The 18,323-nt window shown below is 41.0% G+C and overlaps 2 non-coding genes across 2 annotated transcripts; one reads left to right on the top strand and one right to left on the bottom strand.

Moving 5' to 3' along the window:
• The first annotated feature begins 4,705 nt into the window (after nt 1-4,705).
• On the top strand, nt 4,706-4,778 carry trnav-cac (transfer RNA valine (anticodon CAC)). Its single transcript has one exon. It is a non-coding gene; the product is annotated as a tRNA-Val (tRNA).
• Nucleotides 4,779-5,915: 1,137 nt separating this feature from the next.
• Nucleotides 5,916-5,988, bottom strand: trnav-aac (transfer RNA valine (anticodon AAC)). The gene has a single exon. It is a non-coding gene; the product is annotated as a tRNA-Val (tRNA).
• Nucleotides 5,989-18,323: the final 12,335 nt, after the last annotated feature.

Genomic DNA, 18,323 nt, shown 5'->3' with positions numbered 1-18,323 from the left:
CTGAGGCTGAATCAGCTACACACGGTATGTTTCTGTGGCTTCGCCTACCCTAACACTGGGGGTCACACAAAGTTGAACCAAGGTGAAAGAGGTGGTTTTGGCAGCATCTGATCAATCAGTTATTGATAAGTGTGCTGGCAGCCGAGCGGGAGATTTCACAGAGGAAGACCAGAATACACTGTGGGAGAATCTGATTATTACCTTTATATAAACATTAAATTAATGTGTTCATTTTTGTTTCTCCCCTCGGTGTGGTTTAATACTCTGAGAATAAAGAATAAATATAAAACGGTGTATAAGAATCTATATTCAACACAGCCCGGCAAATATGTCTGTGAAGGTTCTCAGTCATCCAGGTCATCGTAGTCAAAGGAGCTTGCAAAGAAAAGCGTCTGGACTTCTTTAAGTTGCTTGAAGACGTTTCACCTCTCATCCGAGAAGCTTCTTCAGTTCTAAGGTCAAATGATGCAGATGGACTCAGCAGTCCATCTGCATCTAAAGGATAAAGGACACTCTTTCGAGGATGCCAATGTTCACATTTTGGACGGAGAGGACAGATGGTTTGAAAGAGGAGTTAAAGAAGCATCTATGTCTATCTCCTTTGTCCCACACGCCATCAAACTGTTTAACTCCTCTCTGGAGGGGAGAGGGAGGGGAAACAGGAGGACAAAGGAGGGGGGAACAACTAAGCTGTAGTGCCTCTTCACCTCACTGTACAATACCTTGTGCAATACTTTTTGTAAATAGTCAACAGTGCAATAGACCTCAATACTTGAAATGTGCAATTCACTTGTATTTTTATTTTTATTCCTATTTGTTCTATTTATCCCCTTCATATATTTTATTTATATTTGTCTCTGTATTTATATATGTGTGTGTGTGTGTGTGTATATATATAGGGGAGACCGGGGATAGTTGTAACATTTTTGACATTTCTATCTGTAAATTGGAGCTCTTTTAAGGTAGTGGATTCAAAATGTAATGCAAAGTATTTACATGTCTCTGCTATTAAATAGTGCAGCTATTTTCTCTGCAGCACAATTACCCATTGCATGGTATGGCCTCAAACACAAAGAGTGAAATGTTACGATTAACCCCCTAGTCTGGGTTAGTTGTAACATATCCCGGGGTAAAATGTAACACAATGAAATAAGGGTACTAACAAAACATTAACATGTAATCTTTGTTTATTCAACACATGAATGCACTTACATCCATTTATGTAGCTGTGTGTGTGTGTGTGTGTGTGTGTGTGTGTGTGTGTGTGTGTGTGTGTGTGTGTGTGTGACAGAATACAGAAATCTAACTTTTGAACATATTCCAACCCCCCAAAAAAGACAAATTATGGAATTTTGTGCAACTGAATATTTCATTAATTTTGGTTGGTCTTCCTTGAGTTTGGCCTCATTGGCTCAGTGGGCATTATAACCTACAACTCTTGCACCAATTTTGAACATAATAATGAAGCTGAAAAAATGTAGTTGTTCACCAGCATCGCAATTCCATTACTTTTTATCCTGGCTTACCTTGGTGTGGTTTGCAAAGTGCTTCAGAAAGATGAGGAAATCTGTTTCTTGCACCCATCCTGATTTATTTCCACTACCAGTACTTCCTACTGGTCCATCTCTGACACAGTGGTCTGCATAATGTATGTGTGGGAACTAGGGTTGCCAACTCCCTGAAAAATAAATAAGGGACACCTCGTGGCCAGGGCCGGGCGACCCAGTTGTCTTCACCCTTCCCAGTGTGGTGAATGTTCTAGCTCTTTTTTTTAACCATTTGACTTGAAGTTGATTTAAGTAGATGTGTATTCTATTCTTTGTGATATGAACACATGTGAAACAAATGATCATTTAGCCATTTATTTTTAGTTCAAATGACAACATTAACACAGTAAAACAGGTCTCTTTCTTAAACAGAAGCCTGTCATGCTTAACTTTTGAGAATATAAGTAAATCTTTCTTTAAAAGAACTCTGTCCTGCTTAACTTAAAATAATAGAAAACAATAGAAAGAAAAATATTCTTGTAACAGTGCACATTTAGTGCATTTAGTACAATTGGCTTCAGTTGAGGTATTATTTCAGCTTTTCTAATGCTAATCAGCTGCTCCTGTTTGTAAACCCGCTTTGTTCCCATGATTACGCATCATAACTCATCATCATTATTCATCTATGTATTACTTTTATGTATTAGTCATCTATTTGTTGTAATCATCTATCCTTGCAGTTGTTTATTACACAAAATAAGTTATATTATCACACTTCTGGCCACATAGCGCTGATATTCACTGCACATGCCCATATTAACTTTTTCCAGCCAGGTGTTTTCCTTTTCCCATTCTTCCCTTTCTCTGAGGGGAACAAACATTGCTGCTCTAATGCTGGGCTCACACTGTGCGATTTTTGGCCCATTTTGAGCCGATTTTTGAGTGATCGGACCGATTTTGGCCTTCATCGTGCGTCGTGTATACGTGGGGTAACGAGAAGCGATTAACACCTCACGACCAGCTCCCGATCATCAATCGCTCGTGAGGGTGTCACCACAGCCGCTCACACTGCTCACGCGCAAACGTAAACGTTGGTGAAAAAGATGGAGCAGCACGGCTGTGCAGCGTGTGATCTGGACACAAGCGATGGAGGCACAACTTGTAGAACTTTGGAAAGCTCATCCGAGCCTTTTCGATGTGGCCTCACAAAATTATCACGACCACAACAACCGTGAAAATAGTTGGATCTACATCGCTGCTCAATCACAGCTGCCTGATCATGTTTTTCATTAGCAATTTAGCAAAGTTGATGGTGGTGGTGTGTCTGTGTGAGTGAAAGACAGAGGGAGAGCGAGCGACAGATTTTCTGTTATAACCTTCATGTTATGTTGGCACAGTGTGAGCACTCAGGTCGCATCAGAGCATCGGGCGGTATAGTGTGAGACCCTGCATCGTGACCTACCAACTTCTAATCCCTGCGAGTCAATCGTGCAGTTTGAGCAGGAGCTGAATAACGCGACTGAAAATCGCACAGTGTCTGCCCAGCTTTAGGTGTACTGTTGTCCGAGACTTGCACCGCAGTGTCGGCGTTTGTTTCCCTGTTGGCCATGCTTGTTGTTGTGGTCATCTGTTGTCTTCCGGTATTTTCTCCGCAAGCGACCTTTCCTTGACCAATGAGATGAGCGGTAATCTGAATTGTCATACTCGAATTGTCATAAGTGTGCTGTCAGCTCATTGGTCACAAAGCAGGAGAGGGGCTGGGAATTATGTTTTCAAACAAAGTGTTAATTCCATTAACATTTATAGACTACTTTTGATTCTCACTGTATTACGGGACAAAGTGCGTCCCTTATTAGCTCAATACGGGACGTGTACTTTTGTTTCGAAATACGGGACGATTCCGTATTTTAAGGGACGGTTGGCAACCCTAGTAGGAACACAAACAGTGGAGGAATTGTGTTGCCAATGGCATTAACCACATATACAAAAGCGACCAGTGAACCTCTCTCTGCTGATGTCGTTGCCCCAACTTGTTTAATATAAGTTAAAGTAATAGTGTGGTAAGTTTTAACATCTGCATTATTGTTACAACTAACCCAGACTGTAGCTGTTACAACTGACCCAGACTCCTATAGCCATGAACTAGCTAACATTACAGCCAACGGCTAATACATTAGCACTAAAGACCTACACAGAATATATCCCCATAGACATACAAATAACATAATTTAAGTTTGATGAGTTTAACTGCAAAGCAAATAATGCTATTAGAAATTGAAATAAAGTAGAAAAACTTACTTTTTGGCATACAAATTACTTTTTTTCATGTTAAATTGTCTGTGTTTGACAAAATGTGCTGATTTTTCACCAGTGATAGCAGAACTGAATCGGGCATGCACAGGATGAGTCACATCATTTGAAACTTAGCCCTGATTGGAGAAATTGGAAGTGTTACAACTGACCCACGTTACAACTATCCCCGGTCTCCCCTATATAATATTCTGTAACTGTAACTTCTGTCGGTGCTGTGCTTTTGGAAACCGAATTTCCCAGAGGAACCCACCCGAGGGATTAATAAAGTTCTATCTTATCTTATCTTATCTTATCTTATCTTATCTTATCTTATCTTATCTTATCTTATGTCCACTGTGAGCGACCATCTTTGAACAGAGGCGGGGGTTTACGACACCAGCTGTGTCCCATCTATAATCCAGTTTTGAGATCCTTCCCAGACGCCTTAACGCCCACTCACATCCTGGGCCATCTGACCTCAGGAAATCACATGATAAGGTGGGGCCAGGTTTCACAATGAACTCACCCGAAACTCTGGCTGATTGGGACCCACGCCCAGTTTCACACCTTGGCTCAGGCGATTAGAGGATCATCAGGGGTCCTTTTGTCCCTCTGTGGGGGGAAACTCCCACTAGGTTTATATCTGGGACTCTCCACCATTTGACCTTAGAACTGAAGAAGCTTCTCGGATGAGAGGTGAAACGTCTTCAAGTAACTTAAAGAAGTCCAGACGCTTTTCTTTGCAAGCTCCTTTGAGTCCGGCAAATACTCTCACAGCCCGTTTGTCGTCTTTGGAAAACACGAAGAAGGTCTCGCACTTTGGACTTTAGATCGTTTAATTTTACTACTATAGAAATGACTGCAGTTAACGTTGTTTCTTTCTTGGTAATACATATTTTTGGCTACGTCGCCAGCTTACACTAGCAGTTTCCGTAGTGTAGTGGTTATCACGTTCGCCTCACACGCGAAAGGTCCCCGGTTCGAAACCGGGCGGAAACATGTTTTTTATTGTTTTTCTTTTTTATTCTAGATTTTTTCCTCATATTCAAAAATATCATACATATGTAGGTTATAAAAAACTAAATAGGATGTACCGACATGTTTCACAAGAAAAACACATCAGTGTGATGTCCACGAATTACTTTAATTTTGATCACACAGCAAGAAACAGCGCCCCCACAAACACGCGTGTGGCCACAAATATATTACACCGGTACTAACAACGTTGAAAGGTTTAGTACATAAGCAGCGAGGTAGTATTTAATAAATAAGGTTATACAGTTTCACATTGGTCTTCCTATGACCTTTCATCATCATCATCATCTTTATTTATGAAGCACTGTAAAACAACCACAGCTGACACAAAGTGCTGTACATTGGAACTAAATAATAAAATTACATATGATATAAATAAAAGAAAAAAATAAATAAAAGTAACATATTTAATTTGTTAGTTAATAATTAATTTAATTACAAGATAAACTAAGTCTCAGTGAGGCCAATAGCCAAAGAATAAAAATAGGTTTTAAGATGCGTTTTAAAACAGTGAAGAGGCCTCTCTAACGTGGAAGGACAAGTTATTCCATAATTTAGGAGCGACGATAGTAAAGGCCCCATGGCCTCTGAGCTTCCTCCTGGATCTCATTACTTCCAGAAGAAGATGGTCAGCTGACCTAAGAGACCGACAGGGTGTGTAGGCACGACGAAGCTCAGAGAGGTAAGGCGGAGCAAGATTGTTAAAACATTTAAAAACAAACATAAGAATTTTAAAATTAACTCTAAAAGGCACAGACAGCCAGTGCAGGGAGGCCAGGACAGGGTTGCTCTCTTTTACGAGAGCATATAACCATAGCAGTGTACAGTTACAGCAGATGGGAAGAAATTAAAGCATAGATCGCTGTTTCGAGGCGCTGCCTAGAAAGAACCAACTTCGCTCTTGCCAGTCACCTTAAATGATAAAAACCGAACTTCACCACTGCTCTAATTTGTCTGTCCAACTTAAAATCGAGGTCAGTAACAACAGGTTTAAAAAAACACACTTCCAAGGGTAACAAATCCACAGACGTGGACTCACGTAGCCTTTTCACACATCACATAATACAGTGTTTTATAAAAAACGCGTCTTCTAGCAATAAGTGTTTCCGCCCGGTTTCGAACCGGGGACCTTTCGCGTGTTAGGCGAACGTGATAACCACTACACTACGGAAACGCCTGATGCTGAACGACCTAATGGAAAATTATGGCCCTGTTTCCACACTTTGTGGCTCTCGCGGGCTGCCAAACCGAAATGTATCAACATTGTTTTCACAAAAACTCAGTGCATATAAGCATACTCAACGTTTTCAAAGGCAGCTTAATGTTTATTATATTCTATAATACCCACTAACTCCTGTAAACTCTTAATATGCATTTTTATTTATTTATTGGTGCTATTTTTAAAATTCACACCATCATTTAAATTTGGATACCCAAATTAAATGTTTAGCTGCTAGTAAAAAACTACTCAAACAAGTGCTGAGATCATTTCTATGGTCCAATCATTTTCTGCCTTCTCCAAGATAATCAGCCTTTACTGCATGCTTTACATCTCACTGGTCTTCTGTCTTTCAGACACTCAGCCATGCAACCCACCTCCCCACTCTGGTGTGTGGAATGACCAGGGTGATGAGCTCCAAGCCTCCATCTTCATCGAGACTCTGCAGGGTCCTCTCCTAACTGCTTCGATGGCTGGGATTGTTTCTTCTATAATGGGTCATCTGAGTTAATTGCTAGATGGTTTAATTTATTTCTGTATTTTAATAAATCATGGGCAGTTTTTCCACATGATCCCTCCTTATTTAACTATTTTGTAGATAATCTAATTAAAAAAATATCAAAGAAGGGCAACAAGGTGATAAGAATACAATTTTAACTGCAAGCATGCATTCAGTGAGAAAAATGAAGCTCCAAATCACTGATGACAAACAGTTATTAACAAGGAAAACTGCTTAATACCCAAGGGATCACTTTAAAGTAACAAACAGAAACACAAGGACTGTAGTCACATGTCCAGGGCAAGATCCTGATCTCTGAGCTGTTCTCCCGAGTGTGAATATTAAATATAAAACACTATAAACACACCTTTGTTTTAAAAGACCTTCCCCCAACACATCCTTCAACCACGCACACACATTTTTTGTTTTCAAACTCCATTGCAGTTTATTCCACACCTCAAAACTTGTGTAAGCGATTAAACAAATAAAAGTTAACTGCAATGAATTACACTTTGCAATTATATGAACCACTAACTCTTTTGAATAACAGCAACCAGGCTGTCTCAATGCGGTGTGTGAGTGTGCACGGCAAGTCTGCATGTGTGACTGCGCACGCGCACACATTGCACTGGGACAGCCTGGTTGCATCATATTCAAAAATTTTTTTAAAATCATCCTTAGTAGTTGACGTCTAACTTTCAACACATTCCACGTCTGGTCCAAGTTTCATAGATGTCTACTCTAATATTCCACATAAAGTAAAGGACAAGTCTGCTTAAATTTAACAAATTTCAAGGAGTGTAAGAACATCATATAAAAAATATATTAAAAAACATCTGTGATCGCTGACATGAATTTCTCAACAGATTTCCTCAACAGATGCATGTGTCAGGATCTGTGTCCTGTTTAGCCTGAGAAAGTGTCCTTTAGTGTCACGGTTCTGGGTCCGTTGGACCCGGTATTTTGAGTTTATTATGTTTTGGTTTATTTTTGCATTATGGATTGTTTTCTGATGTTCTGGTGCTTTGTTTATTATCATTATGGATCTGTTTCTGTTATTCTTGGTGAGGGATCAGTTCTTAGGTTTTGGGTTCTCATGTGTATTGCAGTTTCTGTTCAGTGTCTAGTCCGTCTCTCAGTGTCATGTCTGCATCTGGTTTAGTAATTCTTGTTTCTTGTTGTGAAAGTCTTTGTCTTATGTTAGTGTGTGCAGCTTAGCTCCCCCGTCTCGTTAGCCCTGATCTCCCCCAGCTGTGTCTCCCTTCTGTGGCCCATTCCCTCATTACTACCCTGTGTATTTAAGCCCTGTGTTTTCCCATGCTCGGTGTCGCGTCGTACCCTCAGACCCTGCCTGTGTGTTCCAGTTAGTGTTGTCATGTTTTGGTTTCTGTTTTGTTGGTGCCAGCAATAAAGCTGTGGTTTTCAGTAGTGATGGGCAGATGAAGCTTCATGAAGCACTGAAGCTCTTCATCCAATTGGTTCACCCCAGCACAAAGCTTCTTGAAGCTTCATTTGCTCTAGCAGGACACCTACTGGACGTAAAAATATTAGTTGGCATGAATTTGAAGAGTGTGGCATTTTGCACACAGCCTGTAAATGTCAACAACAAAAGGAGTGTGTAAAACATGTATATTGTATTGATGGCAGTATACTGTGTATATTTATAGTGGCAGTATGGAAAATGATCATTTGGAAATGCTTAAAATGGAAATGATCATTTACTGTGAGGTGAGGTGTGGTTGGGGTGTGGACAGTGGTTGTGCTTTTGTAACATTGAGGTATGGACAGCTACACACTGAGGCTTTGAGCCTCAGTCCTGCCTGTTCACATTTTATTCTGTAAAAACTACATTTTCACTGCTTTTATGACCTTTTTAGTGGGGAGAACATAGCTAGGATTTAATGATTTAACAAATCTTTTGAATCCTTTGTCCTCCACAATGCTAAATGGCTGGGAGTCCTCAATCACCATGGTAACCATCTATTCATCTATTTGAGATTGTTCTCCTGAGGAAAGACAATAAAGATAAAGCACAAATATAAATATCACACACGTAACTTATTACAGTTGTATAATATTGTTATATCATTTAGTAACATTACTGCATGCTATATTATCACGACATTTGATGGCTCACCTGGTCTTGCTCCACAATCGGTGTTCCTCTTATTCTCATGCAAAGCTCTGTAGTGCCTAAGCATGGATGAGGTGTTGTTGTTATATCCCAGCTCCCTGGCACATACTTCACCTTGTACAAAAGTAAAGCCGCGTAACATAAATTGTATTGCACCATCAGTGTTATGAAAATACATCTTCTGTAGAAATTTACATACCTTGTTGGGAGGAATAAGATCAAAATGTTCCCACACAGGGGAGGACATCCTCCTCTTCTTAGCTGGCTCCATTCTCTCCTGACTTTCTCTTATAAACCTCCAAACGGTCTCCAAACTCTCACTAACCGCAGCTCTCCATCAAACACCCACATTTTGAATGAAGTCTGAGGGGTTTGTATCGCTGTCATATCTCGCGGCAAAGTTCGAACCACTTCATGAACCAGTCACGTGGTACAGCCGGGCAGCGAGGCTTCGGACGTCATCATTTTCAGCTCCTCCCATAAATGAAGCAAGCCTCGATACGCGCATCGCGGAAACGCCCCCTCCATTACTCGACACAAGCTTCGAAGCCTCGACACAGAACGTCACATCACTAGTTTTCAGTTATATTTCCGTCTGAGAGTCCTGCACTTGGATCCACATCTCCACCTGCCCGCACACCGAGCCCTGACATTTAGCCTGTTAGGCAGAGAACAACAGTCCGCAGCCTACGCAGGTGGCCTTGAGGAAACGGGCAGGAGAGACAGTTCTTTCTCGTTCTCGTATGTCTGGGAAGAATTGTTGTTGTTCTCGTCGGCGCCAACCTTCAAGTGTTATCAGCCTCGGCCTTCAAGCTTCCAGCTGGCGTGTCCATCACTGGTCTCCAGGTGTATCTCCCGTTTCAAAGCCGTGAGTTCCTCCAAGATCTTTCCCATATTGCGTTCAGTAAGAACAGTCTGAGTACTCGCAGCTCTTCCCACATTTTCGATATTAACGACAGGCCTTGTGGGGTTTTAAACAGCATTCACCACTTTCTTCACTTTCCGATAAGCCAGGGCCAAGCCAGCTCCGATCAGCAAGAGGCCCATTATCATGGTTCCAAATAGGTAGATGTCTTCAATGTCCTTCATAGACAGTCCCGCTAGGCACGCGAGGTGCCACTTCTGCCACCCGTCCATCGTGTATCCAGCAGGGAATGTCCCTCCAAGACACTCGGCCTCTCCCAAACCCAGGCTTCTCGTCGAGAAGAGAGTTTCAATTGCATTAAGGGACCAGTTGATCAAATCCAGTTCTTCTTCTTTAGGTTTTAGATAACAAGAGTGAGAATGAGAGGCTCTCTCAGGGTTACAGTTAGATGAGACTAGAGAAGGACATGCAGCAAGCAGGGAAGGAGGGGGTGAAAGATGCATCCGCCTCCTCCGAGAGCCAAAGCAGAAACAGAACCAATAGATTATTAAAATAAAACAGAAATATATACCTGTACCTGAGTCTGTCCAGTCTCCAGTGTGGATCCTTCAGTCCAGCCTAGAGCAGTTCCACTCCTGAGTCTACTGGACCAAGCTAAGGTCCAGCTCCAGCAGATGGGAAGGGTTAAAATTCAGAGCTGATGCCAGAGAAGCACATCCTTCCTCGGTAATCAGCCTGCAAACACATCAAGCAACATAAATAAACAGACCTTTGTAAATGGACTGGTACTTATAGCACACCTCTATGAATATCTGATTCATAGGAGATCAAGTTGCCTTTCTGCAGCTGCCCAAAAGCCAGTTTTCCTGCTCTCTGGACTCCAATGTGAATCTGCCTCAGCTTCTCTATCGTGCTTTACCTTCATCACTTTGGCCTGAGCCATGAGGAAGTAAATATATATTTCAGTCAGTGCCTTTGGCAGCTGTCCCCTCTCTATAGTATTTAATACATCCCCCAGAACTGCTGCAGAACAGTGAGATGTGGCACATGATGTGGAGGCTTCGTGACATCCTAATGTGGGAGAAAAGCTCTGCTGGCCTGCTCGTCATCTCTGAATCTCTTCCTGATGTAGTCCTCCTTCTGGGTGTCAGTGAACCCCCTGATCTCTGTGTTAGCACTGTTTTCCCAATGCCATCCCTATTCTGACTGGTTTATCTCTTCCAGGTGAGCCTTTAGAGATGTCTTCTTGTATGATTGTTGTTTCTGGTCTGTCTGGTTTCCTGGATGCTGTTTCAATGTGTCTGACCTCTTGTTCATCATTGACCTTTGATGTCTCTCCCTGTGTGATGTTGAGATCTGTGTACATCTGATTCAGACGGGCTGGATTTCCTGCTTTAGCAATCCCCTCAAACAAATGCTGGAATGTCTTCTTCAGCCTAGATTTAAGTTTGCTATTACAAACTGCTGCAGAAGTTTCCAAAAAGAAAAAATATATAAAAGCAAAGAGTATCAAGTGTTTTAATAATACACACAGGGTGACTGTGTTTGTGGTCTTTCTTAAAAGAAAGAGTGTTTTAATTATGTTGGTCCATATCTTGAGACATTAGAAAGTGTTTCAAGAAATAGTCTTACTGTACTGCAGATGGTCACCCAGCTCCTCCTGCTTCATTCTCCTCAGGAACTGCACTGCGATCTTCAGAAATGACTGTCTGTTGCTCCTCTGCTCTTCGTCCTCACCCTGCAAACCATCCTCACTCAGACCCTCTGAGCATTCTGGCTCACCTGGACTCTTCTTCAGCTTATTTTTTACAAAAGTGAAGATGCCGTTCTCTAGCAGCTGCAACAGAATACTATACGAATGAACCACTCAAACTGGAACTGTGGAACATCATAGCCATGTAAGAGCTCCTTTCCCCAAATTTGAAGGCTGGGTCTGGTGTACACTTCGTGGTCCCATATATCCCACAATTCATAGCGCGGCGGTGGGTGTGGATGTTTTTGTTGGGAAAAAAACGACGGATGCCTGAAGCAGGGCGGCCAAAGAGTAAACTTTTGAAAGTACTGAATATTATGTCACTTATTTATGTGCAAATGTTTAATAACGAAGAACATTAAAGCATTACTGTTGGCCACATGTCGGCAAAGTTATGTGACATTAGCGATGTTTGTACTAACTTGGTTTTAAAGCTTTTACTTTAAAATATACGCCGTTCAATAGTTGACTTTAATCTTACAGAGAATGTGATGTTTTATGGATAATTAACGTCAGTCATATATCCACAAACACAACAAGCTGAAAGTCAGTGATGCTGCTCGGTTTGCAGTCCTGAATATCACGGCACAAGCAGGATCCACTGCACTGTTAATGTGAGCTATGTTATAGAGATTGAAAATGTGACGTCATTCAGGGGCAAAACAGCAAAGGATTCTGGGAACGAGAGGCAAGCGGTACTAGCGCACGCAGGCTTTCACATGAAAACAGTCACACAGTGATAAAAAAGAAACACAAAAATGTCAAGAAGCCGTTGTATTATTAACTGCAGTAGCCGGTCGCATGACAGCCACGGGAAGCCGACGGGTAAAGAGATCGGTTGTTATCGGATTACGTCGTTGAAGAGAAATTGTTCGAGCCATGTTTCCGAAGTAACAAAGAGGCGACGGATGGCCTGGATTGCAGCCATTCAAAGATCAAATATAACATCCCAGAACACTCCAGCTAACATCATAGTCTGCTCCAAGCATTTCCACAAAGGTCAGTCTGCTGTTGTAGTTATTACGTAATTTATCATAACATAATTGTTGATGTAGGTTAAAAATAAGTCTTATATTGATTTGAATTGAATTCGTTGCGCTATGCTGCTTTATTCACTGTGGCTTTGCAGGCTAATGTTTGCCAATTTTTTTTGATGTGTTTTATAGAAAAACAGCCTACACAATGCTGGAATGCAATCCAGACTGTGCCCCCTCTATCAGCCTGGGTCAGACCGAGTTTAAAGATGTGAGTGAAGTTGGCTCCCCACCTTCTTCAAATCCAACAAAAGTGGTATCAAACGTTTGTGCTGGTTTGTGCTGCAGAAATTTTTGTTTGTGCTGCTATCATTTTAAAGATATTAATAAAAATTTCTAGAGGTCATCAGAGGTCAACCAGCCCCCCCACATTACCCAAATCAAACAAAATTGATGTCAAACGTTTGTGCTACGTTTGTGCTGGTTTGTACTGCAAAATTTTTTGTTTGTGCTGCTAACATTTTAAAATTTTTAATAAAATAACGTCTTGATGCGTGCTTAATCATCCAGGTAAGTAAATCCCAAAAGGTTGATTCTGTTCATCTGGACATTTTCAGTTGGAGAAACGTTTCGTCACTCATCCAAGTGACTTCTTCAGTCTCAGCTGACTGTAGGTTTCTCCAACCTTATAAACAGTACATTTGCATAGTGAAGGAAACTAGCGCCACTGAATGAACAATGTGCTGGGGGGTTAGTTCCATGATTGTTAGTATGCAAATTCTTATGACCATTGATCAATGACAACTAATCAAAGCCTACTGATCAATGGCCATGAGTCCCATTCACAGAAAGTGGGGAATGGCTACAATCACAGCATTGTAGGATGGCGAAAGATGTACCCTTGGGCCCCCCTTCTCGATTCAGAGATGGTCAGCATCCTGACAGCCCAATGGACGAAGCTGTCTCTCAGTCTGCTGGTTCTGGCCCGGAGGCTCTTCAGTATCCTTCCTGATGGCAGCAAACTGAAGACGCTGTTGAAGGGATGAGTGGAGTCACCTGTAATGGAGACGACCTTCCAGATAGGCAGGTGCAGTAGATCTCCTGGGGAGGGAGGCAAGAGAGGTCCCCACAATGCTCTCGGCTGCTCTCACTACCCGTTGTCATTTTTTCCTGCAGAACCCAATGCAGGAGTCATACCACACAGTGATGCAGCTGGTGAGGATACTTTCAACTGTGCCTCTGTAAAAGGTGCTCATAATGGGGGTTGAATCTCTTGTGCTTCTCAGTTTGCAGAGGAAGTAGAGTCGCTGTTGGTCTTCTCCACATTCAGGGACAGGTTGTTGTTGCTGTACCACTCTGGCAGTTGGATTTGAAGAAGGTGGGGGGCCAACTTCACTCACATAGTTTAAAGCTGCTACCACAGCGAGATTTGATCGGTGAAGAGGGAGAGTGAGCTCAGAAAAAGTGATATTTTTTACTGTAACAACCACAAACATGTTTAATGATCATATTTCATAACTTTAAATGCAAATATAAATTGTCAATTTTAAAATCATATGCACAAGTTTTGCAAACAACAAAGTTGTTTGCATCCATTTACACCTTCAACCCTTTTTAAAATAACCATTTACAGAACAATCAGCTGTTCTTCAATAAGATGCCACAAATTATTTGTGCCACTCCAAATATTTCTGTCCACTATAAAGGAAACATCACAGCCTGATACCTGCAGGTCTGACAGCAGCAGGTGTGTCACTCCTGTTTCTACCTGGAGACAGCAGTCGCCTCAATGTTCTGACACACAACACAAAACTATCCACAACACTACACACTAACTACACAAGACAACACATTAACTACACAAGACAACACATTAACTACACACTGCAAACACGCTAAACGTCACAAATCTCTCACATCTCATGAGAGAGAGAGAGAGTACGCTTATGTTTTTTGTTTGCTCATAAGCAGAGCGTGCTCGCTGCGCTGTCCTTAGACAGTAAACGTGACGAAACTATTGAGGAAAAAACGCCGCGTATATCTTGTTTATCATGACTCTGGTTTTACGTGGCCGATCAACACAGTTTATAAACTGGTATATGTCACCTTGTTGCTTTGTCTTTAAGTGGTCATGTGATTGTCTTATCACGACTACTTTATTCTTCCTCAGTCAAACAGCAGCACTCATGCGATTGTTTCGCCCCATGAGCTCCAGGTGTTGTGCCAGAAAGTGATCGTGATCACCGTCCGTGGGAGCGCAGCTGCTTAAAGCCGTAGCGTCTAGATTACTTACAGCTACTTCCGTGCAACTACAAGTAACGGCCGTTAGTAACGCCGTTACTTGTAACGCTATCCCTGAATACCACACATACTGGGACTTACATAACTGACCTGGTATGAAACCGATGAAACTGAATCAAATCCCCTTTGCCCTGGGTTAGAGCAAAGGTACACTAACCCTTCTATATACACCTTTAAACTCTTGAGTTTAAAGGTGTATATAGTAGTATTGTGTATATAGAAGCTGCTTATATGAAGCTGCTGCACTGAATTTATATTTATTTGAAACAGTTCTTCTGGGAGAATATACCCACACTGTTCCAAAAAATAGTAATGTCAAAGTATTTTACTGTGTAGTTTACAGATGTGTACTGGTTTTCTAGAATATCATTACATTTACATAAGTAGACTGTGATCTGACACGTCAAATGTAAAATAACATAACATCACTGTAAATGTAATAAAACACAATTTACTTGTTTGTTAAATATATTTTGTTGTACATATGCATATTTAGATCGTAAAAATACATTCAGAAATGTCTCCCATCATGCCTTGGGACACGTGCTGCTGTTTAGATGTTCTTGTTTTATTGTTTATGGTTACGTTACTTTTAACTGTTATCTTGAATGTTGTGTTTACGCCGTGGTGCAGCGTCACTGACAGTTGTTGTTTTGTAGAGAGAGTGCTGTACCATGAGTGACTTCTGTTGTGCTGTTGTTGAACCTTGAGGCACATAGTAGCACGGCAAGTGTTTTAATAAGGAGCTCCCCCCACCAGCTTGGGGTTAAATAACAAGCTCAATCTCTCTCTGTGAGCTTCTTTGTTAAGATTTCTCTGCATGACACAGTGTAAAACATTGCACGGACACGCTGTGCTAATTATATATTTTGAAAAAGAAATGTAGAGGTAGGAATTGCAATTAATATAAATAACATGACGCTAAGCATCGGCCAATGAATGTGAACTAACAACAAGGTCGCGGGTAACGCTGCGACCATAGGAAAAAACCCTAATATGAAGGTATTTTACAGTAATGTTCTGTTCTTGTAGAATATCATTAAAGTTACGTAAATAGACTTTGACTTCACATTTTGAATGTAAATTAACGTTAAATCACTGTAATGTAATACAACATAATTGTCATGATTATTAAATGTATCTGTCTGTGCATATGCATATTTAGATTGTTAAAATACATTCACAAATGTATCATGATCTCACAAATATCTGTCCGTTATTTGAAAGATCGAATTCAAATGTAATGCTATGGAAAAGTATATAAAATGATCCCTATAAGCTTGTGTTTCATCACATAAGTATTATTATCATTGCTTGTTAGGTCGTTCGTGGCTCAAGAGTTGGCAGCTCGCCTTGTGATCAGAAGATTGCCGGTTCGCGCCCCGGCTCGGACGCTCTTCGTCGTTGTGTCCGTGGTCAGGACTCTTCACCTACCGCCTACTAGTGATGGCCAAAGGGGCAGATGTGGCAGCCTCGCCTCTGTCAGTCTGTCCCAGGGCATGCAATCAATTACTGTTCAAACCAACGGTTAACTGTATATTTCTGTACATTTACGTATTATGATTCATATTTCCACATTCAGTGACCTTGTTTATAGGTAATTTCATTGTTTGATCGCGTAAAAATGTTCCTAATTTAATGTCTAAAAGCACTTGGAAAAGGCAGAATCCCATGTCAAATTAGCGCAACAAACTCTATTTTCATTACTGGAAATAACCGTATTTTTATGGGACAGTTATTTTCTGTTATTTCACGGTCGTATTTTGGCGCCCAGCTGCCGGAACATTACCGTTGTTTTAGGATGTTTTTTGTAACAGTGCAGCTCAGCAGATAAAACAATAGTCAGCTGATCTCCTTCCTCTAGCACAAAGTACTCTGCAGCAGCATGGAGTTTGACGTGATAAAACCTAAATTTAAAAAAATTCATTAATTTCAGTTTTTCTAAGAATCTTTGACTTTTTGTTCTTCTTAATAAGAATTGACTAATTTGTGGTTGTGAAAGAGAAAAATCCATCAGTCTGTCAGCGCTCCAGACATGTGATGAAATAAAGTTGAATGAATTCCCATCACTGTTGCACAAACAGGAGTGATGGGAAATGCGTGTTTGCAGAACGCACAATTTCCTGTAACTTTAAATGACACAAGCTGTTGACAGTCTACAGAACTGTGATATTTGTATCAAATGTTTGAATCATGTATGATTTTCGTTCCACTTCTCACGTGTGCACCACTTTGTGTTGGTCTTTCACGTGGAAGTCCAATAACATTGATTCATGTTTGTGGCTGTAATGTGACAAAATGTGGAAAAGTTCAAGGGGGCCGAATACTTTTGCAACCACCGTATAACATTATATGTGGTATAAGTATAACGATGTATAAGCCAAGACAGGTAAGACAAAAAAGGAAGGGTGGGGGGATAGAAATAGGAGGAATGAGGAAAACTTCAAATGCACAATGTATCTCCTGCTGCTGCACGTGTAAGAGGGAAAGTACAAAGAGTACAAAAACAAGCATACAGCTGCTGTAACACAAAAAATTAGAAATTACAACATCAACAGTCTTCCTATGGTGTGTGTGTGTTAATGTGTGCGTGAGAGAGATGGAGAGTGTAAGAATGCCTGTGTCTTTGTCACAAATGCACAATGACAATGAGGTTGTGAAGCCGCAATGATGACCCCCAGAAGCCTGGAGGCAGACAGAGGTGGTGAGAGTCCCAGAGGTCAGTCAACCCCCCCCCCCCCCCCATACAGTGTCATCAGTTCCCGTTGCTCCATCACAAGCAAATATCATGTGTTTTCTGTACTCACAAAACTGGACTTTGGATGTATCTGGGTCAGAATCCTTTATTAATCCCTGAGGAAAGTATGTGGGTTATGTTTGCTCCAGGACAGTAACAGATTGAACGAAATTAAATAATACAATAAATGACAAAGTTCACAAAATATCAGAAATGGCTCAAATGCTTTGGATAGCTTTAGGCAAAGAGAGGGAAGGTCTGGGTTTTTGCAGCCTCAGAGCTGCAGAACAGGCTGATCAGCACATCAAGATAAACTGTTCATCATTTTAATTTCAAACATGTTAAAAAGTCAAAGTTTACACTGTTAACAGGAAGCAGTGACAGCCTGATAACTGTGTTGTTAAAATAGTCCATTAATTAGACCTGCGATGAGTCTGGAGCCCTTAAAGGAACAGTCACAGGGACTTTTTCCTGTGAACTTTTTTTGTTTCTATTCAATTCATTGCCACAGAAATTTGATATTAATAAACTTTATGTTAGAGTGAGATATTTATCTGGGTCGAAGTACAGATGAAAGTGCGCAAAGACAATCAGGTTCACTTTAATAGGAATTAAAACCAGTCATTCAAAACAACAAAAACTTGAATGCTCAAGATGTTTAAACCTATTTAAATCTTACTATGGTGTAAAGCTATTCATAGGCATGTAAACAGGTGAGTGGAGGTGAGTTGGTCTAAACATGTAAGGAGTCTGTTTTTCAGTCTTCCACAAAATATTTCTTTAAACCTCTTTTTTCAACAGAATAATCACTATGATGTTAAACACCAGAGCTCACTATGGATGCTAACAGAGATATTTAGCTATCTGTTCATCTGCTCTGTTTACATGACCCTGTTTGTTTATTCATGCAGTCTGCTTCTTCAATCATTCACCAACAGCACCTGTAGGAGGCGTGGTCCTGCAGTGTGTGAGGTGGAGGATGAGGGGACATGTGCGGCAGAAACCTCCTCATTCACGCCTCTTTTCC

The sequence above is a fragment of the Aulonocara sp. 'chitande type north' Nkhata Bay genome, linkage group LG10 (genome assembly GCF_057382095.1).
Source record: "Aulonocara sp. 'chitande type north' Nkhata Bay isolate Kocher_YH1m ecotype deep benthic linkage group LG10, A_spYH_male_GT1.1, whole genome shotgun sequence".
NCBI classification, from domain to species: domain Eukaryota; kingdom Metazoa; phylum Chordata; class Actinopteri; order Cichliformes; family Cichlidae; genus Aulonocara; species Aulonocara sp. 'chitande type north' Nkhata Bay.
This window is presented reverse-complemented; position numbering and strand designations above follow the sequence as displayed.